This window comes from Vicia villosa, unplaced genomic scaffold, assembly GCF_029867415.1.
Source record: "Vicia villosa cultivar HV-30 ecotype Madison, WI unplaced genomic scaffold, Vvil1.0 ctg.000131F_1_1_1, whole genome shotgun sequence".
In the NCBI taxonomy this organism is placed as follows: Eukaryota; Viridiplantae; Streptophyta; class Magnoliopsida; order Fabales; family Fabaceae; genus Vicia; species Vicia villosa.
This window is the reverse complement of record NW_026705025.1, coordinates 24220-30635: the sequence shown is the minus strand read 5'-3', so window position 1 is coordinate 30635 and position 6416 is coordinate 24220.

The following is a 6416-nucleotide window of genomic DNA, read 5'->3' as shown; positions in this document are numbered from 1 at the left end:
GAAGTCCTTACATATGTCCATGTTAATGGTGCGAGAATTGGATTTAATTGAACAATTGAGAGACTTGAGTTTGGTATGTGAAGGTACTCCTAATAGTGTTAAATTGGGTAGTGATTATATATCTTTCTCAACCGTTGTTAAATGTCTTTTCCGTAGTAGTGTAATATATGTATTATGTTGCAACTTTATGTATTTTGAGTGATTGGTTTAATCAAATATTGAAAGAAAAAAAAGGTAATTGTGCATACATTTGTTAACTAAAGGACCAAGTTGTTAAAAGGACCAACTTGTTAAAATAAAATAATGTAAAGGAGTAAATATATGTTACCCCCTGCCATATAGGAGAGATTCGGTTTACCCCCTTTAACCTTTTTGTTTGGATTACCCCTTTGAAATATAAAAATTTTATATTTTTGCGCCTATTACCCCTATAAAATGTTTTTTTTTATCTACCCCCTGATTTTTTTCTGATTCTTACATGCTTAGGGCGTACCCTAAAATTACAAGGGATAATCCAAAAAAAAAATATTAAAGGGGATAATCTGAATCTCGCCTATATAACAGAAGGATAACCTATATTTATTCATATATTTATTCATAATTTAAACGACCTCTACCTTAAATCTATTTTAAATTTGAGTCGAATATCTATTTCATGTTATTTAAAATTGATCAGTGAAATTTAAATTAAATTTATATTCTATGACTATTTCTTTTATTTCACACCATTAATTCATTTTTACTATAGTTTATATATTTATTTTAATATTCCCTAGTATAAATATAATTTATTCATTGTAGCTTATGTATTGATGTTAATAGTATAAAATAAATTTATTTATTATAATCTATGTATCTATTTTAAGAATTTTTTTAATAATAGTAATATAGTAGTAATAAACTTTTAAGAATTCTTTTAATAATAGTAATAAAATAGTAATAAACTCTTAAGAATTTTTTTAATAATAGTAATAATATAGCTATTTTTTATTTAAAACCGATCACAGTTTTAAATAATACTATGTATCAAAGAATTTTCTTAAGCTATATCATCTAGTTATTTTAATAGTATGAAAATTGATTACTTTTTTATATGCATGTGGTGTAAATTGATTCCTTTCTTTTTATATTCATGTAGTGTAGGTATAGTCGTATAGATAAGAGGATTCCTTTTCCTTGTTTTCTCTCCTATGTGCCAAACGCGTCATTAGTTCGTAAAGTTGGCGGGGACTCTATTATGCATAGATGATAGATAGCCATAGCCACTTAATTTTGGAACTTTAATTTGGAGGCTGTAAAATCTTAAGGAAAAGGAGAATGCCTTGTTTTGGAAAACTATTTTGTATTAAGTCATCGAATTCCATGTTACTACTTTATTACTTTGACTAAATATTCCATCTTACCTGCCACAAGAGCAAATAGCAAATCAAACCATGTGTTTCAAGATCAGCCAAAAGAATATGGGTATTGTAATTCATCTTAAGTGGCATTTTGAGTTTCTTGCAAGTAAGTGATTTGCAACACAAATAAATTCACATTTATGGATTGTTTTGAAACACTAGAATATATAATATTTTTTATGATAAAACTTTTACAACAAGTATAAAAAACTGATGGTATATATAATGTCAGCGTCTTGTTTATTTTTTTGAAAAATATTAATATGTTACTTTGATTTTATCAAAAATTGATATAAATATATATTCAGAGTTTGATTTTATCAAAAATTGATATAAATATATATTCAGAGTTTGAGGTTCGATTTTCGGTTCCTGCAATTTTATCTTTTATTAAGAAACAAAAAGGCGCATTTATTTTTAATAGATTTTATCAGTGTTTTAAAAATCAGATCGGTGAGGGTACTGGGTCACTGGTTCATTGGTTGAACCACTGAGTCACTGGTCGAACTGCATGATTAAACCAGATAATTTGTTCAATAGACTGGTCACTATAACAAAACTATATATGTATAAAATCGGTCGAACCAATTACTCGGTCTCTAAAATATAACTATCACTTAAATTTTTTTGAAAATCATATCATAATTTCAAAAGTTCAAATTTTAAACATATATATCACACATAACAAAATAACTAGAGAGTTTAGCAATGGACATATAGTAATAATAATTAAAATAACAAAATTGTATAAGTAGAAACCACCTTTACCCACAAAAAATAAATATGATTCCTCTATTAATAAACTTAAAGATCTTACTGTCTTCTAGCAATTTGACTATGATAACAATCCTTGCTTAACATCTCCATTTTATTGCTTTGTAATGCAAAGATAAATTCCTTTTAAAAACTCATTTTTAAGGATTAAGATTCTGTAGACAAAGAATGTCTTAGTGAAAAACTTCCAAATAAAGTGCGGCCGTTTTAAGTTTCTTAGAGATGAAAATTGAAGAACATATGTACTATGGAATAAGAGGAATTTCACTCATTATTGATTTTTTTTAAAATAATTAAACAGTTATTTTGAGTTTTGAAAAATAAAAAGCATTTAAACCGTCAGTTTAGAAAAATCGTCAATTTTTCCAGTTTTAGTAGTTTTTATTGGATTTTTCCGATTCGCAGTGATTTGTTGACCTAGCCGATCCAACAATTGAACCAGACCGGTTATCTGGCTGGTTATTGGTTCAACCGGTCTGGTCTGATTTTTAAAATCCTGTGTTAAACGCTTCACTCTAATTGGATGACGGTGTAAAGTTGTTTTACACTGACAATGTATTCTAATTAATCTCATATATTAAATACATATACTTAATAATTTTGTTAAATTTTTTTGTTTGTTTATAATAATGAATTGAGGATCCAGCACATACCCCTAAACTTTTTAAAATATTTCAATTCTATCATTTTCACCTATCAAATAATTTTACTATTTAATTTTTATTATCACAATTAACTTTTTTGAAATTTAATTTTTTTGCACCTCTACACTAATGTACTAGAGAACTTTACTTAAAGAATTCTAGTATGTAGTTTTCCTTCACCAGATAACTTGCTATAAAGAAGTTCGGTACGTAGTTTCCCTTTACCAGATAAATTGTTATCAAGTATTCTGATATGGTTATATATTCATCGGATAATTTACATAAAAGTTATCTCGTATCATAATCTTTATTAGATAACTAGGTTATAAGTTTTTTGGTAGTTTCTTATGTTGCTCATCAGATAACTTACCTATAAGTTAAAAGGTTTACCGTGGATGAGGAATGAGAAAATAAAAATATTAGGGGAAGACAAAATGATCTAGTCCAAAACTCTTCCCATTCTATCGAAGAAGTAGATGAACTTGTCAAGTTTACTTAAGAAAGAAACAACTTAAATCTTTTGTTGGGAAACCAAAAAAGTTATTACAATAGAGTTGGTCTTGGCTATGAATACAAGAACAATATTAAGAAATTTAATAATTTTTGTAATGCTAAATCTACATCTTGTTGTAAAAACTTAAAATGTAATTACTGTAATAAAGAAAGAAATATTGCTATGTTTTGTTTCATTAAAAAGAGTCATGAAAGCAAACAAAGACATCCTTCTTCTTACTTTTATAGAAAGCATTGTAAGCGTAAAATGAAAAATGTGCCCGGTCCATCACATACTTATGTTTCAGATATAAAATCTAATGATGAAAATGTTTATCCAACTAACAGTAGAGGACCCAAAATGGTATGTGTATCTAAAGTTAAGACCTGAGTTTTTATTGCAGAAATGCTTTATAGTTTCAAACGCTAAATGGTACTTTGAAGGGACTATTCAAAGCATATGACTGGTGATAAATAATTATACTTCTTCTTCACTCCTAAGAATATGTTTTATCTCTTCTGATGATAATAATAAGGGAAAAATTCAGGTTTTTGGTATAGTCGATAACTCCCTCAGTCCAACGATTGAGGAAGTTATTTTGGTTGAAGAGTTAAAGCATAATTTACTTTTTTTGTTGACAAATGTAATAGTTTAACAATTGATTCTTCTCGATGTAGGTGCATAAAATCTAAATCAAATTAAATGCTATTTACAAGTATCAGGAGTAGAAATATTTATATGAGGAGTTTAAATAAAATATTTACGTATTTTATTTGAATGTGTGTTATGTGAATTATTTATTTGATTATGTGTTAATTGTGTGTTTAATTGATTTTGTGTTATTTATTGGGAATTATTAGTAAAAAAACATAAGTTAGTGAATTTATTAGTTATTGGGCCTATGATAGAATTAATAATTAAGAGGTGCTAATTAGAGTTCATTAGCAATTTGAGAGATAGTAAGGGTTTAACAAAATATGAGAATTGAGGGGAATAGAAAATTAGAGTCATGTTGGTGAAAGAAGACAAGAAGAGAAGAGAGAATAGAAGAGGAGAAAGCTAGGTTGAAGAGTAGAGTTGTCTTCAATCCAAACCCAAGCAAGGTAAGAGTGAGATTTTTTCATGATAAAGGGTTGTATGATGATGTTTAGGGTGGGTTAGATTGTACATGTAATAGCCTTTGATTGTATGTTGTAAAATCTTAGGGTTTGTGATGCATTTTCATGAAATTGTGGTTGAAATCATGTTTTGAATGATGATTGTTGATGAATGATGTTAGCTGATGTTGTTATATGCCTTTAATTGCTGATTAAAAAGAGTTTTGGGTGGTGGAAGTGTGGTTACGTAGGTCTTTCACATCTGTGATTTTTCTGCATAATCGCACGTCCGCTAAGCGGCCTCTGGCTCGCTAAGCGGATGTTGGGAACATTTTGAAAAATTCGCGAGCTCGCTAAGCAGAGCTGGTCCGCTAAGTGGAGCTGCGAAAAATTGTTCGCTTCTGTTTTTAGTTTCAAGAAGTGCGCTTGTAGCCCGCTAAGCGAACCCTGCTGTGTAAAACATTTTGAAACTTTGAAATGATGTATCTTTTGATCCGTAACTCCTTTTTAAGTTTCGTTTGAATCTCCATGAAGCTCTAATCAATGTCTTTCTAATGGAAATGATTTGAAAACCTTTGGAAATCTTTTTGAAACTTTTTCTTTAAATGAACCGTTTGATGTTGTGATTGTTGTTGTGAAGTGAAATATTATTGTGTGATGATACAACATAGCGACGTGATTGTGAAGTGATGCATTACTATGATTGGTGATGATTTTTTCGTTGTCGTTGAAATTCGACATTTAATTAATGATGTTTGATTGTTGATGAGACGTGTTGTAAATGTTGTATTTGTGTGGATGTTACATTCATTGAGTCACATCCATTGCATAAAGAGACGATGGTCTTAAAATGGCAAAAAGCGACGATGGCCTTTATAATGGCAAAAGCGACGATGTGCCCAATAACAACTTTTGAGACGATGAGAGTTTTACTACAAATGGTACCACATGCATTTGCATAAGTCGAGTCGCATTTGAATTGCATTTGGATTGTTGAGATGATGAGATGTTGACGTGACGTAGTTGATATCATACTTGTGAATTTGAATATGTTGTCATACTTGATTAATGACATTGTTGTCGTTTTGAAAGTTGTTTAGTGATGAAAGTTGTTGTAAGATGTTATGTGATGAGAAGTGGTGAGTTATGTATGATCTTTTCCTTGCCATGAATATTATTATACTTTCCTTTATACTGTTTGATATCTCACCCCTTCTGTTTAAATGTTACCCTTTGTTGGTAACGTGCAGGTAACGACGTGGAGTAGCCGTTTACCTTATAACTCGGGTCAGTGTGTCTATGCTCTGATACGTAGCACTCGGGGGATGTTTGCGTGTTTTTGATTATGTATTTATATCTTGTTGGATTTTGTTGTTGTTCTCGTTGATTGAGACATGTTGAATAGTTGTTGCCATGTTGGTGAAGATGTTATGATTTGAATTATGTTGTTATTTGAATTCCGCCGCGATGTTATAAAGATGATTGGATTTGAATGACTAATGATGTATGAGTTCCTCCGTTGACATGTGTTATGTATGAACTATTAAGACTATATATAATAGAGAATTTGGTAGAAAGACTTTCGAGAATATAATATGAACCGAAGAACTTGGTATAAAGACTTTTGAAAGTATGATATGAACTAGAGAATTTGGTAGAAAGACTTCTGAGAGTTTTAATATATTAGAAAATTTGATAATAAGACTTTCTATCAATAAAGTTTTCTCAAATTTCTCGGCTTTTAATATTGAATTAAAAAACTTCAAATTGAAATAAAAAAAATTCAAACATTAACTATTTTATACATGAATATTTTGATTAAATTATGATTTGTAGAGATGAAGATAATAGTGAAGGAGAGGATCCAAAGTGTAATTATTGGGGTATGGAATACAATTTGCTATTAATGAAAATTAAAAAAGTTGTAATTGTAACCAAATTCCAGTCCAGTTATTATAGACTAAACAAGAAGTGTATTAGCAAAAACAAGGGTTCCCAATCCAAACTC